The sequence below is a fragment of the Anas platyrhynchos genome, chromosome 25, assembly GCF_047663525.1.
Source record: "Anas platyrhynchos isolate ZD024472 breed Pekin duck chromosome 25, IASCAAS_PekinDuck_T2T, whole genome shotgun sequence".
NCBI lineage: Eukaryota > Metazoa > Chordata > Aves > Anseriformes > Anatidae > Anas > Anas platyrhynchos.
The window spans coordinates 4,889,530-4,906,807 of NC_092611.1; the positions used below are offsets into that span (position 1 = coordinate 4,889,530).

The 17,278-nt window shown below is 55.5% G+C and overlaps 1 protein-coding gene across 6 annotated transcripts in view; it reads left to right on the top strand.

The window, feature by feature from the left end:
* Window positions 1-17,278, top strand: part of LOC110353623 (protein CEPU-1) — a 327,673-nt gene that overhangs the window by 24,903 nt on the left and 285,492 nt on the right. The window contains exon 1 of one of the 6 annotated variants that reach the window (XM_072027631.1): window positions 16,725-16,862. The exons of the other annotated variants lie outside the window; for them this stretch is intronic. The gene's annotated coding sequence lies outside the window, so the exon portion shown is untranslated. Of the gene's footprint in view, window positions 1-16,724; window positions 16,863-17,278 lie in introns of those variants that run through there. 6 annotated transcript variants of the gene reach the window in all.

Below are 17,278 nucleotides of genomic sequence, written 5' to 3' on the forward strand. Positions count from 1 at the left end.
GGCTGCGCCTTAGCATGTATTTTTAAGATGTTAAACTGTGCGGAGTGATTAACATTTTTTGTAACCGGGTAAACAAGTAAATATCAATTAATTTGTTTACTTTGTGCCTGTAATTAGCAATTACTATTTCATATTTTTGAGTATCTCCATTCTTGAGGATTTGTGGCTTTGAGTGAAACCAGGGAAACCTTTGGTGCAAAGTCGGGGGAGACCTGGCCTCTGCTCCGGGTTGCTGTAGCTGGAAAAAAAAAAAAAGAAGACGAAAAAGGAGGTAGGGAAAGGAGGCAGCACATCTAGGGAAAGGAGGCAGCACATCTGCAGGGGCTCGGGCTGGGAGAGGGCTCTGGGGAAGAGCTTTGAGCCTGGGCATGGAGCTGCCAGCGCTCTGGAGAGCCGCGGTGCCCTGCTCCGACTCTCAGCACCACGGGGTGCGGGTCTGTTCATGGCACGGAGCCTCCACGCGGCTTCTTTCCGAGCACTGCGAGGTGTAGGTGTGCTCGTGCCCTTCCCGTGCCTTGACAAAGTTGTTTTCAGATGAGCTGGGCTGGGAATCGCTTCCCTGAGAACTCGGTCCTGCTCGCATAGCAACACACCGGGCCAGAAAGCACTTGATGGAAATCGTGTCTTTTCCTCACCGGTTCCTTGATTCCTTGCTAATGCTTTTCATTCCCTCTTGCTGCTTGAGAGAACTGATCGTCTGATTAAATTAAGACAGACACAAAAGCAGCTGGCCTGCCAAAGCCTAGGATTTTATTAAAAATAATATTGTTTACAGAGTTCTCTCCTTTTATGGCGCATATAAAACAGCGTGTTCCGCCCGAGCAGCCGGCAGGCTCGCCGCAATTTACCCGGGAAGAGGAAAGAGATGGAAAGACATTAAACCTTGTCTTGATGGAGAGCAGGGAGGGCATGGAGGAGAGGGAGGTTGGGGAGAAGAGGCAGAGCGCATCTGTGAGAGCAAATGAGAGGGAAGGGAAGACGAGGAAGGAAGCGGCGGAGAGCCAGGATGGTTCCCTGCTCCCCGCCTCCACTTCGCCCCTCACGTACCTGTGCCGGAATGAAGCACTGAAATGGGGAGAGGGTGTGGAAGGGAGGAGATAAAGCAGGTCAAAGAGCCTCCAAAGCCTCCACGTGTGTGGGGAGGAGAGATGTTTGCTCTCCTCGTGGTATTTGTGACCCTCCCTTGGCTCCCGTGAGGGCTTAGCGGTGTTGGTGCTTTTTGAGCCCTCGGGCAGCGGATGCTGGGAGCACTGCTCCTGTTTGCCCAGCACACCAGCATCTCCCCAGAGAGCCCCCCTGGCTCCTACATCATATATTTGTGCTGAGTTTGCTCTCCAAGGGTCTGCCAGGGGCACGGGGAGGGCACGCTGGGTGCAGCTGGGTGTGCTGCTCATGGCACGGGGGGCTGGCGGTGAGGCGAGGGGGCACAAAGGGCTTGCTCCAAGGTCTCTGAAGCATCTCGGGACAGCTCCGAAACTTGAACCAGAGCCCACGCCTCCCACACACCCACGTGCTGGATAAAAGGGGTTCGTTGCTCGTTTTGGGAGGCACGGGGAGGGGAGGGATGTGTGGTGGAGCCTTGCTAACACCCCACCGCAGGAGCGCCCTGCCTCTGCTCGGCTTTCGCTTTTCTTTCCGTGTCTTCTGTTTGTTTGTTTGTTTGATTCGGTTCCAAATAATTAATTGTAAAAACCCGTGGCGAATGGTTTGAATGAAGGATGGATGGGTACTTTAATTAACTTGTGAAAGGATTATACACTTACGTTTTCAGTCTCCCTGACCCCAGCTGAAGTAACAAGGCTGGAACGTCCCCGCCAAGATCAGAGCCTGCTGGGGAGGGGGCACGGGCTGGGGCTGGCAGAGCCCCTTGGGCCACGCTGGGAAGGTGTGATTGGGACATTAGCACATGGGGGCCACTCTTCCCCTTTCAGGATGGGTTTCCAGGTCCGTTGGGACCCCAGGAGAAGGATTTCCCACCCCGCTTCCATGGTGTGCTGAGCCCCGGTGTGCTGGCTCCACCACGTGCTGGTTTTGGCACCTCCAAGGGGTCGGGTGCAGGTGAGGGGGGTGTCCCCGAGTTATGCAGAGACTTCAGGGGTTGAGTTGATCTGAGCAACTTTTTGGGCTAATATATACGATATTCAGATGGAACCTGAGCGATCTGCCCTTTGTTTTTAAGATGGTGATCCTACAAGCTTCTGGTGTCTTGCATGAGAAGCGCTGCTGCCTGCCTTCTGCCCCAGACCAGGCAAATTTCAGTCCCTGAGGCTGGTTGGGAGCGAGCTCAGCCTGCCTATCTCGGGGAGCTGAAAGCACGGGGCAAGGCACTGCGGGGTTGCCAGGAGCAGGGATCACGAGATGGAAGAGGGGTCTTGGTGGCGGCCCCCAGTGGATCCTTGCTAGCTCACAGGCACGAGGTGGATGTCAAATCCTGGATCGATTCCTCCCTCTGAAGACAGGGAAAGGTTTGGGGCTATAGCAACGGGTGCCGCAGCCTTTGCAGCTCAACACCTTGCTGCCTGGTTTGTGACTTGCGTCTGAAGAATTGCTGAGTAAGAAGCAGAGAAAACCTCTGAAGAAAAATGCCGAGCTCCCTCCATCCTCCTGGCATCTCCACGTGCTGTCCCAACAGCCCGTCCCCAACGCTGGCTCCTCCCGATGGCATGCCAGCTTCTCAGGATGCTGCTGTGGGGTGCCTGGTGCCTCCTGCGTGGATGTTTTCATGAGCAAACCAAACCTTGCTATTCCAGCAGGAATAGCGAGGGAGCGGGGCTTGCATCTCCACCGCTGTATGGTGCTGGGTCGAGTCCTCCTCCACATGAGTCTAAAGGGCTTTGAATGCCTCCAGGAGGGAGGGGACGAAGCTTGCATTGTGCCACTGAGTCACCCAGCAATTTCCTGTCCCCCCAGTGCCTGGCAGAGCAAAACTCTCCAGGTGGGAGCCTCGGCACCGCCGCTCCAAGCAGGGCTGATTGGGCTGCGGCTCTCATGGAAAATGTATGAGCAGAAATGAATTTCTGTGCTGTATGTTGGATCAAAAGCTGTTTTGACTCTAAACAAGGCCTTTTTGGCCTTCCTTCAGTAGTGGGATCTGCCCCCGGAATCCTCCTCACTTATCGGTCCCTCGGCAAGCTGCTCTGTTTGATTGCTGATCTGCCTTATTATGTTTTTAAATGCGCTTTAATATTTTAAGTGTAGTGGCTTTTTTTTTTTTTCAGGCCAAATTCCAGCTTCTGAAGTGCCGTACCTCTCTCCCACTTCAATGGGAGCCTTTCACATTTATCCCAAGGCATAACATGGTCCTTATGGTGTTTGAAATGAGATGCGCTGATTAGAGCATCACTCGGCAGCCGCTGTCGCTGTGCTCCTCAAAGGGGGGGCTGGAAGTTGGAGCTGGGGGCATTTTGGCACTCAGCGTGCCTTTTGCTGGGGCGTCATGCTTGTTGGAGCTGTCTTTGAGTGACCTGGAAGCAGATGTTGGCTTGTAGGGTCATTAAGTGCTTTGGTGGGGTCAATGGGGTTGGTGGAAGGTCTGAGATGGGTCTGTGGGTCACGCCTGTGGGTATGTGCGGGGAGGTGAACACACAGGGTCAATCTGAGTTCTTGCCTTTGCCTTGCTTTGTGGTTGTTGTTGTTGTGTATGAGCTTGTGTTCTTTTTAGCTAGAATGGTGAAATACCCGAGGAAGTTGTTAAAAGATTGTTGCACCTGATATCTGAGGCTGAGAGTGCCTCTGGCCAGGAATTCAGTATTTTTAGTTCTTGCTGAAGCCAGCAACAACCTCAAATCTGTTATACGTCCTTAAAGGTGCTCAGCACCCATTGCAGCAGGGTGCAAGCCTTGCACGGTGCTGTCTGATCGATGCCAGGGAGGGACCTGAGTGCTGCGGGGAGCGCGGTCAGGCTGCTGCTCTGATCCTAATCGCTCCTTGGAGAGAGCTCCCTTTGTGGAACAAGAGCTGAGCATTTTGTTATGGGAATTCCTTCGCTTGTTTTGTTTTTTCCTCAAACCTCAAGGTCTTGGGGAAATCATACGTGCCATAGGGAGGACGAGTGAGGGACGGGACAGATGCTGCTGCTGAGGGTTTGTGCTGCTGGTCCCTGTGAGAGGTGCCTGGAGGCGCAGGATCCATGCGGGGCTTGGCAGAGGATCAGCCACAAGTCCTGGCAGTGACACGTTGTGCTCTTAGAAATGTCTTTCTTTCTCTAAATGCTTTCTGCCAGAGGAGAAAACTTCAGGATGGCAGCGTCGGGTGGTGGTGGGTTGTCTGGAGGGCAGGGCTGTGCCCAGAGCTCTGCCCTGGCTTGCTTTGGGCAGGTGGGATCAGAGCCGGCTTGGAGCCAGGTACCTACCCACCACAGTACCCCCTGAGCCTTTAAACCTTTCCAAAATGGATAAAAGGCCATCCACACTCTGAAGTGAAGCCTTGAAATGAGGGTGATTGGTGGCTTCAGTTTGCAAAGATGGTCAGAAAACCTGGTGTGATGGGGTGGCCTCGGGAGTCGTGCCGTGCCTCGGTTGATGCCTACAACCCAGCTGTCGGTTTTGGCCAAGCCTTTTCAGACCTCCCCTTTTCAGGGCCCTTGAGTGGTGTGAGAGAGGGGACAAATGAGTAATGGGATGGTGACCTAAGATGGTGTGAGCTCGGAGGGTGAGTTTTTAGGCAGAGCCCCTGTTAGTACTCGAACAGCAGCGGCACCGTGCCCAAATACCCCCGGTGGGGGTGTCGGGCTGGGGGCGGGCAGGGAGGAGAGGCAGTGATAACTCTATCCAGTGAAGCAGGTTGTCCCTGGAAATAGAACATGAATAAGTAATCCGGATAAATAATGGAGCTGTCTGAACTGTAACAATAAAGAATAAAATTGCTGAGTGTGGCTTGCGGTGATTTGTGGGGTCACGCTGTCTGGACGGAGGCGCCTGTGCTCCCGCTGGTGAGCAGGTGCTTGGGGACGGAGCTCATCGGCGTGGCGGAGATTGCTGCTTGTCCGGCGAGTGGTTGCGTGCCAGAGGAAGGAAATGGTTCATGGTCTGCTTCTTTGTCACGCTGCCGATGTGTTTGAGAAACCTGAAAGCTCGCTGCGTCTTAATCTGCTGCCGAACAACCTTGACGAAGCTTTGGGGCTAGGTGGGGTCCCACGCCTGGGGCGATCTTCGTGGGCATCCCTCTGAGCTGCTCCTTGGGATCGGAGGTGCTGTGGCTTCCTGGAGGCCTTCTGCAAGGGTTTCATGAGCCTGAGTGAAAGTTATGCCAAGTACCCACCCAGAACGTCTGCAGCAAATTAGGCTGCTTTCTTCTCCTGCCGCCTCTGAGGGATGTGGCAAATAATTATTCACCGCTGCCTTCGTATGATATTTATGTATGGGAAGAGTGCTGTCATGTCTTGCTCGGTCTTTTCTTCTAGAGACAAAGCAAACCCCAGCGCCTTTCATCTTCCTTTGGAGTTGTCTGCGTCCCTCACCCATTTCATTGCTATTCCATGGACTAAGCCCGGCTTGTCCGTGGCTCAGCCGTGCGCTCAGCCGCAGCACATCAGCTACAGACGTGCCTCCACCCCTGCGTGGTGGCAAAAGCAATTGGGATTGAGCCAAGGAGAAGGGGAACCCCCAGCTGTGGGTTTGGCAGAGGATGAATGTGGTTAGCACAGGTCAGCTGCTGGGTGGCAGCCCTCAAACCCCGGCGACTTCACCTCTACCTTCCTGAACGGGTGACAGCGGGGTCGGGATGGAGTATTGCAGCCCAGGCCTGAATTAGAGCAAAATAATCCTCCTTTGTCCCTCTTAAAATGCTGGGTCCTCCTCCCGAAGTGCACCACGGGGCCCCTGTGTGTGCTGGGTTTCCTATAGCTCGTGTTGGGTTTCCTCCTGCTCGCTCCGGAGGAGATTTGAAATTCTGCTCCCACCCTCGGAGCGCCGCCAGTCCCTCTCCTCCTGGCTTGGCGGCGGCTGCAAATTTTAATAAGCGCGCCTGTGGCTCCGTCATGCAAGTTGTTAAATGCAAATGTCGAAGAGAGCGGGGCTCGGGACGGGCCTTAGAGGGATCCCACTCTAGGCTGCCCTCCTCGCTCGGTCATAAATAATAGATGGAGGCTCTTTGAGAGTGCTTTGTCAACAGGCTGTTAGCCCTCCTCCTCGGCGCTTACATCCAGAGCGTGTTTCCTCGCCTTTCCGTGCGGGGTGCCGTGTGGGACCAGCATCAGAAGCCTTATTAAAGTCATGGTGTATCATGTCTACAGCTTTCCTCTTATCCACCAAGTCTAGTTATCCTGTCACGGCGGAAATTAGGTTGGTTTGACATGATCTGTTCTTGACAAACTCATGTTGGTGGTGGTGCTGGTGTTTTTTTTCTCGCTTTATTAAATTCTCAGGACTTACAAGCTGTGATAGTTTCATCGTTTGTTTTAGTATCTTCCCAGTGATTGAAGTTGAGCTGATTGCCTACAGCTCCCGGCTTTTTTTTTTTCTTAAAGATATGAAGATTTCTTGCCCTTTCTGCCGGCCTCCGTGAGCTCTCCAAGAGCAGCGCTGGTGGCTCAGGGATGATTTTGCCCGATTTGTGAGTGCACTCAGGACAGCTTCATCAGTCTCCTGACTTGTTTTTTAACCCTCTGAGCTCTGGCGTGCCTGCCTGCCTCCCCACTAAGCTTGTATTTGGGGCGATGTGCTCGTGCGATGCCTTCCTTTCCAGGGAGGGAATCAAACACAGCCCTGAAGCTCCCTGCCACGTCCTTTCCCCTCCTGCTCGGTGACGGACCCAGCCTTCCCTTCCCTCTTCCTTTCAGCACATCCAGGAGCTGTCTTGTTCTTGTCTCGTGTCCCTCGCTAATTGAAACTTGTTTTGCATGTTAGTGCTGCTGACTTTATCCCTGGATGCTGTTGCTATTCTGTTGCACCCAACCCCAGTTATGAGCCCTTGTTTCTGTATTTTTTTTTTTTAAGGATCCTTCTTTATTTCTAGGTCATTGAACGGCTCCTGATCAGCCGTAGCAGCCTCTCACTGTGCTTCCTATCTTCCCTTTGCATGGGGACAGCCTGCTATTGTGCGGGTAATACAGTCTCTTTCAGTAACTGCCAGCTCTCCCCTTCTTTGTACCTTAGACTATTTTCCCAGGAGACCCCTTCCACAGCTTCCTGAATTTATTGAAGTCTGCCTTTTGGAGTCCATTATCCTTATTCTGCTGCTTTCTTTCCACCGAGTTGCAAACTCCATCGTTTCATCGTCCCTTTTCCCAAATTACCTCCCTTTGAAGCCAGCCGTGTGTCCTGACTGTGGAGCAGACCCAGCCTCGACCTCCCCCCGGCACAGAGCTCCCTCGATCACATAACAGGGGCTCAAGGGACCGAATCCTGCCCTGGTGTGCTTCTGTCTTAGCCACTGTCTGTCCTGCTGTCTGTCCCACGGTGGTTCTTGGTTTGGCAGGGACGGAGCAGCCAAGCCCCTGGCTCTCATCTTCTCGGTGCTCTCCCATCTCGTGCCCGATCTGGGTGACTTGGCTCTGAAATTCCAGGCGGCAGAGGCAGGCGAAGCGAATCCCACCCTCTGTAACTAAGATATGTGGGGGCTGGATTGACAGAGACCTTTAAATGTCAATAAAGCAATTCTGCCTGGCCTACAAATCTTCCTGGGGAGCTGACACGGGCTGCGGCACTGGGCAGAGAAGTCGTCCAACCCCTGGGTGTCCATCTCGGAGCAGCCTCGTGCCCAGACCAGCCCCCTGCAGCAGACTCTGTTGCAAACCGAGGGGTTGCAGCAGGATGCACCTGCCTCGTGGTTGCTGGTGCAGATCCATCTTTTTATAGCGGTTTCGGTGGAGAGAGCAGGGGGGAGTTCCCCTTCCTTGGGGGTTGTGGTTGCTCTTTCAAGCAGGCTGTGGCAGCTCAGGCATGGCTTGTGCAGGGCTTGGATGCACACGCGGAGGTGGCGCAGGGTGGCCGGTGCTGTCAGGAGCTGCCCAGCAAGCTCTAGGATTGCAGCAGCAGACCCTGCCTGAAATCCCTTAGGAAAGCAATCCCATCCTCTTCGAGTCTAGCATGAGGATAAGGGCAGGCTTTACCCCTCCAAAATCCCCCCAACCAGTTCTGTTTGCTTTTCCAAAATGCCGGCAGCAAGCACGGCAGAGAGGCAAACGCTGTGGAAACTCCCAGCTGGTGGTGCCGGGGTTTTGGTGCAAAACACGGGGATTTCAGGACAGCGAGCAGGGCCGGAGCCCCCCGCCAGCTGCCTTCTGTCCGGATCGAGAGCGTGAAGCTTGTGCCTGCTTAGCCACGCGCGAGGGATGCGATTTGGCATCTGTTCTCAGCGGGGCCGAGCGCGGCGCAGCGGGGTCCCAGCCCGCCGACACGGCCGCGGGGATGCACGCAGGCTGTGTGACAGGCACGATCCCAAAACAGGCTGTTCTGTCCTCAACCTGCGCTTGGGGACACGTCACCGGCATGCGGCCGCTGACAGCTGGGTGCGCTGCTGCAGGGGAGGCAGGGATGTGCCGGCATGGGATTGCACCGAGGTAGAAATGCAGCCCCAGGGGGCACAGGCACTTGGGGACCTGTCGCAGGAGATGCATCCCCAGGGGGCACAGACACTCGGGGACGTGCTGTGGTGCTGGCCAGCAGGGCCTGGGCGCTGGAAAATCAGCCGGGACCTCGCCTCGCTATGCGCAGGGGTCAGGGAGATGCGGTCCTTCCCAGTAGCCCAGGAGGATATTAAATTTAATGTGTTGATGCCCAGAAATTATCATATTAGGGAAACACTCATTAATCTCCGTCTCCCTCCCTGGGTTTTATTGTCATCCCTTCTCGTGGGCCCTCCTCCGCCGTGCCTCTTGCTCCCAGCTCACGTCCAGCTCTCCCCAGCCCAGTTTTGCCTCCCGCCCCTTCTCCCCTCCCTCTGCCGAGGCTTCACCCCAACCCCATCAGCTGCAAGCTCGGAGACAGGGGCAGAGCTTTTATAATAGAGCTAGATTTTATTTATGGCCATTTTTATTGCTTCGTAAGGGCTGCAAGAGCAGAAGAGCTGCTTGGTAGCTTGTGCCACGGGCAGGTGACAGACAGAGGGGCTGGCAAGCGCGGCGCGGAGCGTGGGGATGCTCCTGCCACTGCGCCTGGTCCTCGGCATGCAGCACGCATGCTCTGCTGCAAATTCAGCGTCCCCTGTCCTCCCCTCTGTCCAGGCACTCAACGAGCCAGGATTTTTTGCTTTCCCATCATGTGTAGGGTGAATTTTCCTGCTCTGATGGGGAGTGGGCTTGCTTTTGCGCAGCAACGGGGAGCAATAACTGGGGTTCCTGCAGCCGCGCTGGGCACGTCCCTCGCCTTGAAGTTTCCTGGCTGCGAAGCGTGTTGCTTTGTAGAAGCTGAGCAAAATAGGCTTCTTAACTTAATGAGTAAACTAATTTGTCAGGCGGGCGCTGTTCTGTTTCCCTCCGCAGTGCAGGTCCTCTCTGCCAGCGCTGCACATCTTGACATGCCCGTTACTGTACAGCTGGGAATAGCTCGGCCCCATCAGCAGGGCTGTAATTTGGCACGAATTTGGCTCCTTCCACACAAAGATTTTTTTGTTTAATAAAGCATAAGACTGAACAGTTTGCTCTCACTTGTAGGTTCTGAAATATGCATTTAATTTCGGCGTAATGAGGAAATTATTGTATAGAAAATGAAATGCCTCGCCACGGCTCTCCAGGATGGGGCTGCTGTGGGATGGGAGCCGCCGCGACAAGTTGGGCTTGGAAAATCTGGGGAGTTGGGGATGCTGAGGGCTGGGCCTGGAGAGATGGGGATGGAGCTGCCGGGCAGGAGGGGAGGATGCTCAGGGGGAAAGCCTGGGGTGGGAAAGGCTGCAGGACAGCAGAGAGAAGAGCTGTGCTGAGGAATGACTTGAATTTTCCAAGTAGTCGGTGTTTGATGAGCATCTCTAGCATCTACGGACTGCTGGGGTCATGGGGAGGGGGTCTGGGCTGAGCTGTGGTGGAGGAGCTTTGGTGCCTGCATCTGCCACCTGCAGAGCTGGGACAGGGCACACAAGCAGGGCTGCAGAAAGTAAAATTGCCTATTTTTGGGTATGCCCAGGATGAAAAACAGGCAAAGAGCACGGAGGTCTTTAGCTGAAGGGGACGTGGAGGGGTGAGAGCTGATAGCCAGGCGTGGAGCTCCCCAGCGCCTCGGCTGTGAGCGCAGCGCATCTCCGGAGAGGCGCAGACCTCAGCGGCTGCGCGTGGTTCTAAGCAGGGCTGGCTCATTGCAGGCATTTAGGTATTTATTTTGATAATTCAGAAAATACAAGCACTTGTGCAAGGTTGCAGTGGTCTGTAAGGAAAGCCTCTGGCTCGCTGAGGAAGGGCTTTTGATGAAAGGGCCTCAAGACGCGAGCTCCATCCATCCCCTCCGGTTACGGGGATGGAGCGGTGGGGACGAGTTCAAAGCCACTGCACAAATAAACTCTAATAGCTTTCCTCTTGCATTTATGTTATTAGGGGGTTCGTTTGACTGGCATTATGATGATAAATGAAAAATGCTTTGCACCATTACGTTGGCCGCTAATGCGTAGTGGGAAGAATTTCTGCTCGTTTAAAACCAGGAAAAAAAGCGGCGGCTGAGGGGAGCGCAGGGGGTTTGAGCAGTGGCACCGAGCTTTTGGCGTGTGGTGGCTCCCACCCCATCCATGCTGCTGCTGCTGCACCCACCTCGCACCTCTGCTCTTGCAGAATTGGGGCAGGGAGGGCGATAGGGGGGTCGTTGGGTGAAGGCAGTCCTCTGAAGGGTTGCCACCCCCCCGTAATGGATAAACATGCGTATTTGTGCCCTGGCGTTGCTCCGTCTTGTAGGTTGTGCTCCTTTTTGCCTGGAGTCCCACCTAACCTCTTCCCTGCAGGGCTGGGGATGCCGCCTCCATCCCCAGTTAGCAATTAGGGTGAGACGGGAGCTGGGCACCCCGGCTGCCAGCGCTGAAAGCTTGCGGCGGAGCCCGCAGGCACCCCGGGAAGGCGGAGGAGAGGAGGCTGCCAGTCCCCAGCCTTCCCCTGGTTCTAAAGCCGTGGAGCAAATTGAGTTCAGAGGGTCACTGTTACTCCCAGCTGCCGCGACAGAAATCCCTAATGCACCGTATGCCAGCTTTCTCCAAAGCTTCGGCTTCCTTTTTATGAGCCTCTGTCACTCTATTATCTGTCTCTGAGTTGGTCTTTAGCTCTTTAACCTCACGAGAAGGGAGGGAAGAGGAACCTTGAAAGGGGGAAAAAAAATAAAATAAAATAAAAAAAAAGGGAAAGAAAACAGGATGCTTTCGAGAGCGGCTTTTCATCCTTGGCCATGGAGCCGTAATTGGGTGCTTGGTGAGAGCCTCGCTTGAAAGGGGCAGGTTTGAAAAGGGTCCTGGGGCGGGGGGCCGGGGGGGCTCGCACTGCCCTTTGGGAGGGACACAGGGGACGGAGCTGCGGCCGCTCGGAGGCACCGGTGTCCAGCGGGGACCGGCGGTGGCTGCGGAGGGAAGGGACAAGGTGGGGCAGGTAAGGGGGGTGCTGGGCAGGATGCGTCCCCTGGGGTGCTGCCACTGGGGGTTGGTGGTCCATGGGGCGAGCTGGCAGGAGGAGATGCCATTGGGAAGAAGGGATGGAGAGAAGCAGCGAGCTGCCCGGGGATCCTGCCCCATGGTTTGGGGTTGCAGTGAGGTGTGGGTGTGGGATCCGGGTGGTGTCCCGCTGCTCTGAGCTCCTGCTGCTGCTCCTCAGAGGGAAACTGAGGCAGGGGGGTTGGGAGCCAGACCCAAGTGCTGCCTTGCAGCTGCGAGCCAAGCTCACGAGTGGGTGCTCAGCTGCTGCTGGCTCCGTGCCGTGCCAAAACAGCCCTGGTGGTGCTTTGCACAGGGCAGGTGCTGTGCCACGGGGTCCCTGGGCTGTGCCAGTCCCTGCTGGGAGCAATGTGAAGGGCTTGTGAGTTCAGCACAGCCCCAGCTCCCCGCTCCTTGCAGGCAGCGTTGGGCCACTGCTGGCCCTGCGCGCCGTGGCACAAGACAGGGCTTCTGCTCGGCTCTCCCTCCTGCATGCTAAATACGCCGGCTCCCTGCAGGATCCTGCAGCCTTCTGCACTGCTCTGCTGCAAAAGGGGGTGGGGAGGCGGATTTTGTCTTCAGCACGGCAGCGGGCGGGCGGTGGGGAGATGGGAAGCAGCAGGAGCCAGCCCTCCTCCCTCGGATGCATTCCTCCGGGGCCCATCTCCCCCAAAAGCATCCCGGCTGGGGTGCAGCGAGCGCCAGAGCCGAGCCGCCGCGTGTCCGCGTGCTGCTGCAGTGCATTAATAACAGCTGCTGGCCCTCCTGCACGCCTGCCCTGCAGGGCTGTGCGGCCCCAGGGGTCGTGGTGCTGCAGGAGGGGCTCCACTGGTGCCTTTTTGCAGGTTGCTCGCCGGCTCGGGGGCAGCAGGGAGGGGAGGCGGCACCGTGTGCTGCAGGATTTTGGGTTCTGCTCATCCCCAGCGGCGCTGTGCACAACGCTGCGCGGAGCAGGAGGCTCCCTTTGGCCCCGGTGCTGTGTGTTTATCAGCCGTGCTGTCTGGCTTTGGTTTCTGCTCCCCGCAGTGTCTGTGCGTGGCCTTGTCCCGGGCTGGGGTTTGCAAAAAGCCAGTCCTGAGGCTGAGCGAAGAGGGCAGGGAGAGCCAGCGCTGAGGGGTGACCTGGGGCTGGTTTTGCTTCCCAACCATGGTGCAGAGGCCAGCAGCGTGTAACCACGGGGGTACGGGGTCGGTGTCCTCCCCACCAAGCCGGCTGGGGATGCTTTCACAGGGTGCTGGGAGCTGGGAGCCGGGCACAGCTTGGGCTGGGTGCTTCTGGGACCATCTCTGCTCTGTTGGGGTTTCCTGGTGGCCGAGGGGCAAGGGGCGTAGGAAACATTTGGGACGGCGAGCTGTGGATGGAGGGGAGCAATGGGGTGCTGCGTTTGGGGGCAAATTAAGGAAATTAAGGTCTTGGGCGTTTTGCAGAGTGGAAGGAAATCGGCCTTTGCTTGGGTTGCTGACAGCGGCAGCGTGGCACGGGGGGCTGCGGGGCAGGAGTGGGTGAGGAGGCTCGTGGTGCTCGTCCCTGGCATTTCCAAGCCCTCTGTGTTTTTAAGCAAGAACCAGAAAATATCTAATTGCTTTTTTTTAAATTTTTTTTCCTCTATTCTAATAACTCCTCCTTTTTTTTCAGTGCTAAAAATAAGGCGCCGAGAGGGAGAGCACACCAAAACTGGGGGGAAAAAAATGGTAAAGTTTTTATTCGTGCCTAACAAAGGGCCCCCGTGGAAATGTGTTCTTGCTCTGGAGAAAAAAGCCATTTCGAATGGGGTGCGCGTAGAGGAGGAAAGAGAGATCACATTAAAAACTTCCACTCCCTCCAATAATGAGATTAAGGGAGCTGCCAGATGAAACCATCTGCCTAATCTTTTACCCAGAGCAGCTCTGTTCCCAGCTCCCATCCAAGGATGGCACCGAGGCCACCTTCTGCCACGAAGCGGCCTGGCGGAGGATGCCCGGTGCCCGCAGCCCTGCCGGACACAGCCCTGGGCACCCAGCTCCTCGCCACCAGCCTGAGGGGCGAAGGAAAAGGAAAAGAAAAAGAAAAAAAAAAAAAAAAGAGAAGGGGAAAAAAATAGAAAAAAAAAAGCGGAAAAAAAAAGGCACTCATAAAAAAGACAGTTTGACATTTTCTTGACTGTTTTGAAATTTTCCTAGCACAACAAGCTGTTTATCCGCCACTCTAGCTCTTATTGAATTAAAGTGTGGAGGGGGTGTTAGGAAGAAATCAATTCGTGCTCCATATGCTGCTCTGCCGAGGAACGCGGCTCTCCGCACACTATGGAATATGTAGGGAAGGGTGGGGGAAGGAGAGATAAATCCATCAGCTAACAAGATAAGTGCCTTGTTCCTCCATCTGTTACTGCTGTGTCCTTATCTGGGATTGCAGCGTGGCAGCAGCGATACATCTTGTGTCAGGTATTATATTCCAAATTCATATGAATGAATTTTCATGCTCGCACCGATCCATGATCCGGCCCCAACCTCCGCCGGCTCTCTCCGTCTTCCCAGCGCCGTCGGCGCGGGATTGCTGCGGCGAAGCCATGTCCTGCAGCCTTGTCCTCGCCCGGCTCCTGCCCCGCTGCTGCCTTTGCATCCTAATTTGTAACTTGAGAGGGATCAAACGGGCACAGCACTGCTCCCGGCGAGGGGACGGAGCAGCCAGGAGGAGCTGGAGGCTGGCCAGCCTCGGGACGCTGACGGCGCAGCCATGTGCTGGTGGAGGGGATGGGAAAATCCAGCCTGGGAGGGAAAGGCAGCTTTGGAGGAGGAACAAGGACTTGAAAGGGCTTTGCTGATCCGCTCAGTCTCTTTGGGTGGAGGAGGATGATTTACGACAGCAGCTGCGGGTGGCGGGGCTCCGGTCCAGCCGCGTGTCTGGTGCGAGTGGTTAGCAGCGGGAGAGGCAGCGCCAGAGCGTGCTTCGTCCTGTTAGGTACACGGGGCCTTTGGAGGGAGCTAAAACCTGCTCCTGGCGGAGGCAGCCAGATTTTCGGTGTTGGACCAGATTCCCAAGTTTTTGGGAGCAGAAGTTGGCTGAGATGAACCCCTGCCCCGCTGAGCCGCTCGGGGAGCTAATTTGGAGCTGGACACGCCTGCTGCTCCTCTCCGCCCAGCTGCAGGCAAACTCCAAATGCATCTGGCTGTGAAAGCGCTGAATTTCGGGATGCTGCCTGTGTTTAAAATCAGTTTAGCTCTGGACCGGCCTCAAGACTGTGCTGGATTCAATGTCTCAATCTGCAGTGAGCCAGGCTCTTCGGAGCTGGGAGCTGCTCTGAAGGTCTGGTCTTAAAGTAAGCCAGGGCTGGCCTCGGCAGCTCGCTGCTGTGCTCGTAATTGAGGGTACAAATGAAAGCTGCCGAGGAATTTTACGGGCAGTCTTCAAAACCCCAGTCTCTGTATAACCAGCTCGCCCTAAAACCTTGGTTGTTACAGCCGTCTGGGTGTCTGCGGAGCGCTCGGCATCGGGAAGGGATAAATCAAAGTCTGGACAGGATGCGAGGAGCCTTGTAAAACCCACGGCGTTATCACAGCGCGGTGCGGCTGGGCTGAGAAGCGATGTCAGGCCTCGTGTTTGCTGCTTTGTCTTGTTTGAAGGCGCTGGCGTTTGCTGGCGTCCCAGCTCTTCCTGGAGAGGAGGTGATGGGGGCTTCATGGGCTCGAGGGGGGCCAGCCCTCAGCCCTGGAGGTGTGGTTTCACGCCGGGCTTTTTGCCGGAGGTGCAGGAGCGCACGGGGAGGTCAGGGCCAGCTCCTTGCAGGGCCCAGCGGCGTGTGGCACGGGCTGGATTTGTGCCTGTCGTTACAGGCTCTGGCACCGTTCCCCAGGCAAGAATTTAGAAACCTGCTTTTAGAAGCGGAATCTAATTTGGAATTAAAGCACAGGAATCGCTAATGCGCTCGCGGGACTGAAATGTGGCCGGGCCCTTATTTCCTCCTAATTTCCCATTTCCATATATGCGGCTCTCCTTTGAATACCAGCCCTGGAGAGGGGGCACTCCCGGTGACATTTAGGGCTGGGAGGAGGTGAGAGGAGGCGGGCGGAGATTTCCACATCACCACAATTTATGGGAAGAGGGAAGGAGAGATGTTGCACTCAAGTACCTGGCTCCTGAGCATCCCTCTGGCCTGGGACTGCGTTTTAGGAAGAATTCAGCACCTCTAAATAAATAGCAGGTTGCCAGAGGTGTTGGTTGAGGTGAGCTAGCTGGGTGTGAAGTTGCCTTTGTGCTGCTTAGGAAATCGGTTCAGGTGTCCCTTGGGCACAGAGGGATGTGGGAATTGAAGTCCCTCGCCTTGGTGCTTGCACACCCGGGCTGCAGACAGGAATAAAATCGAGGGCACTCAGCTGGAGTGAGCGTTAGGGCAAAGAACGTGCTTCACTTGTGGAGTGGTTAAAAATAAGTTTCAGGAGAAGGCAGGGAACAGGACCCGAGCTTATCACTCACCTGGTTTCAGCAGAGCAGGGGAGGTGCAGTTTGATCCAAAAAAGTCCTGTTTGAATGGAAAAGGGGTGAGATTCCTGCACGGGGCACGAGCACCACGACCCTGCCCAGCCCAATGTGCTCCTCGCTGCTCCTGGCGATGACAGCCAGGTGTGCCAGAGCCGGAGAGAAGCTTTCTTATCACTACCCACCTTCTTCCTTGTTCCCGAATAAAGATGCTATTTTTATTTTCCCTTCTGTTTAGCCCCGGTGGGCTTAACCCATCTCTGCAGAGGCACAGAAATCCCAGCTCTAATTTCAATTAAGAGCGCTCCTTTTGATTGCAGCCCAGGCTGGGGTTTGGGATCCATTCCTAATCCCTATATTAGCACTGATTCATCTCTTCCATGAGCATTATCATCAGCTGCCCTTAGGGAAAGGCGGGGAGGGATATTTCGGGAGGATAAATACCATTTGTTTGTGTTTGTATTAGCTTCCACGCCGCATCCTGATTACATCCCGCATTTTGACACAACAATTATTATTAATTTCCCGGCGTCTGCATTTGGATTCTCGCCGACACAAAGGGAAGATGACGGATAATGTCAGGCTTGGTAATTGGGTGGGGGAGGGAGAAGGAAGGGGGGGGCAGATGGGATATTATTAGATTGTAATTCTCGTTGTGGAACGGGAAGGTATTTCTCAGCAGATGTCGGCACTAGCTATTTATCCACGCGTTAGCGCCGGTGGAGCGATTGTCTCGGCCGCGCTCGGCTCCCTCACCCCTGCCCGTCTTCTGCATAGAAATCCCATCAGCTCCTCATTGTGGGAATTGGCTTTTCTGACGAGCCCTGCGGATTGCCTTCTGCTCAGGCGCTGCCGGCTTTGCAATTAACTTTGCAAAGGTGAGTCCCGGCCACGGCAATGGCAAGCGTGAGCCTCGCTGCTGCGGGACGGCTCCTCTGCGCCCAGCTGGCGAGGAGCTGGGAGATGTCCCGGTGGGTCTGAGTCTTTTCAGTGCAGAGTTTTGGAGAGCTGGTGCTTGCTGGGGGTACAAGAGCTCCTGTGGCTTGCCCAAAGTTGCTGAAGGTGGAGTGGAAGGAAAGCTGCCACCAGCCAGCCCTCCTCGATGCAGAGATGCCCTCCTCGACCCGAAGCGCTGAACATCTGGCTGGGGGAAAGGATGCAGCTAAGGCACAGGAAGGTTGATGGAGAGAGGTCAATGGTGGAGAAATTGGGGCAGGAAACATGCCCCGTCCTCACTGGGGGGGGACTCTGGTGCCTGCCCTTCTTTCCATTTAACTGGGCTGTGTGGGAGAAC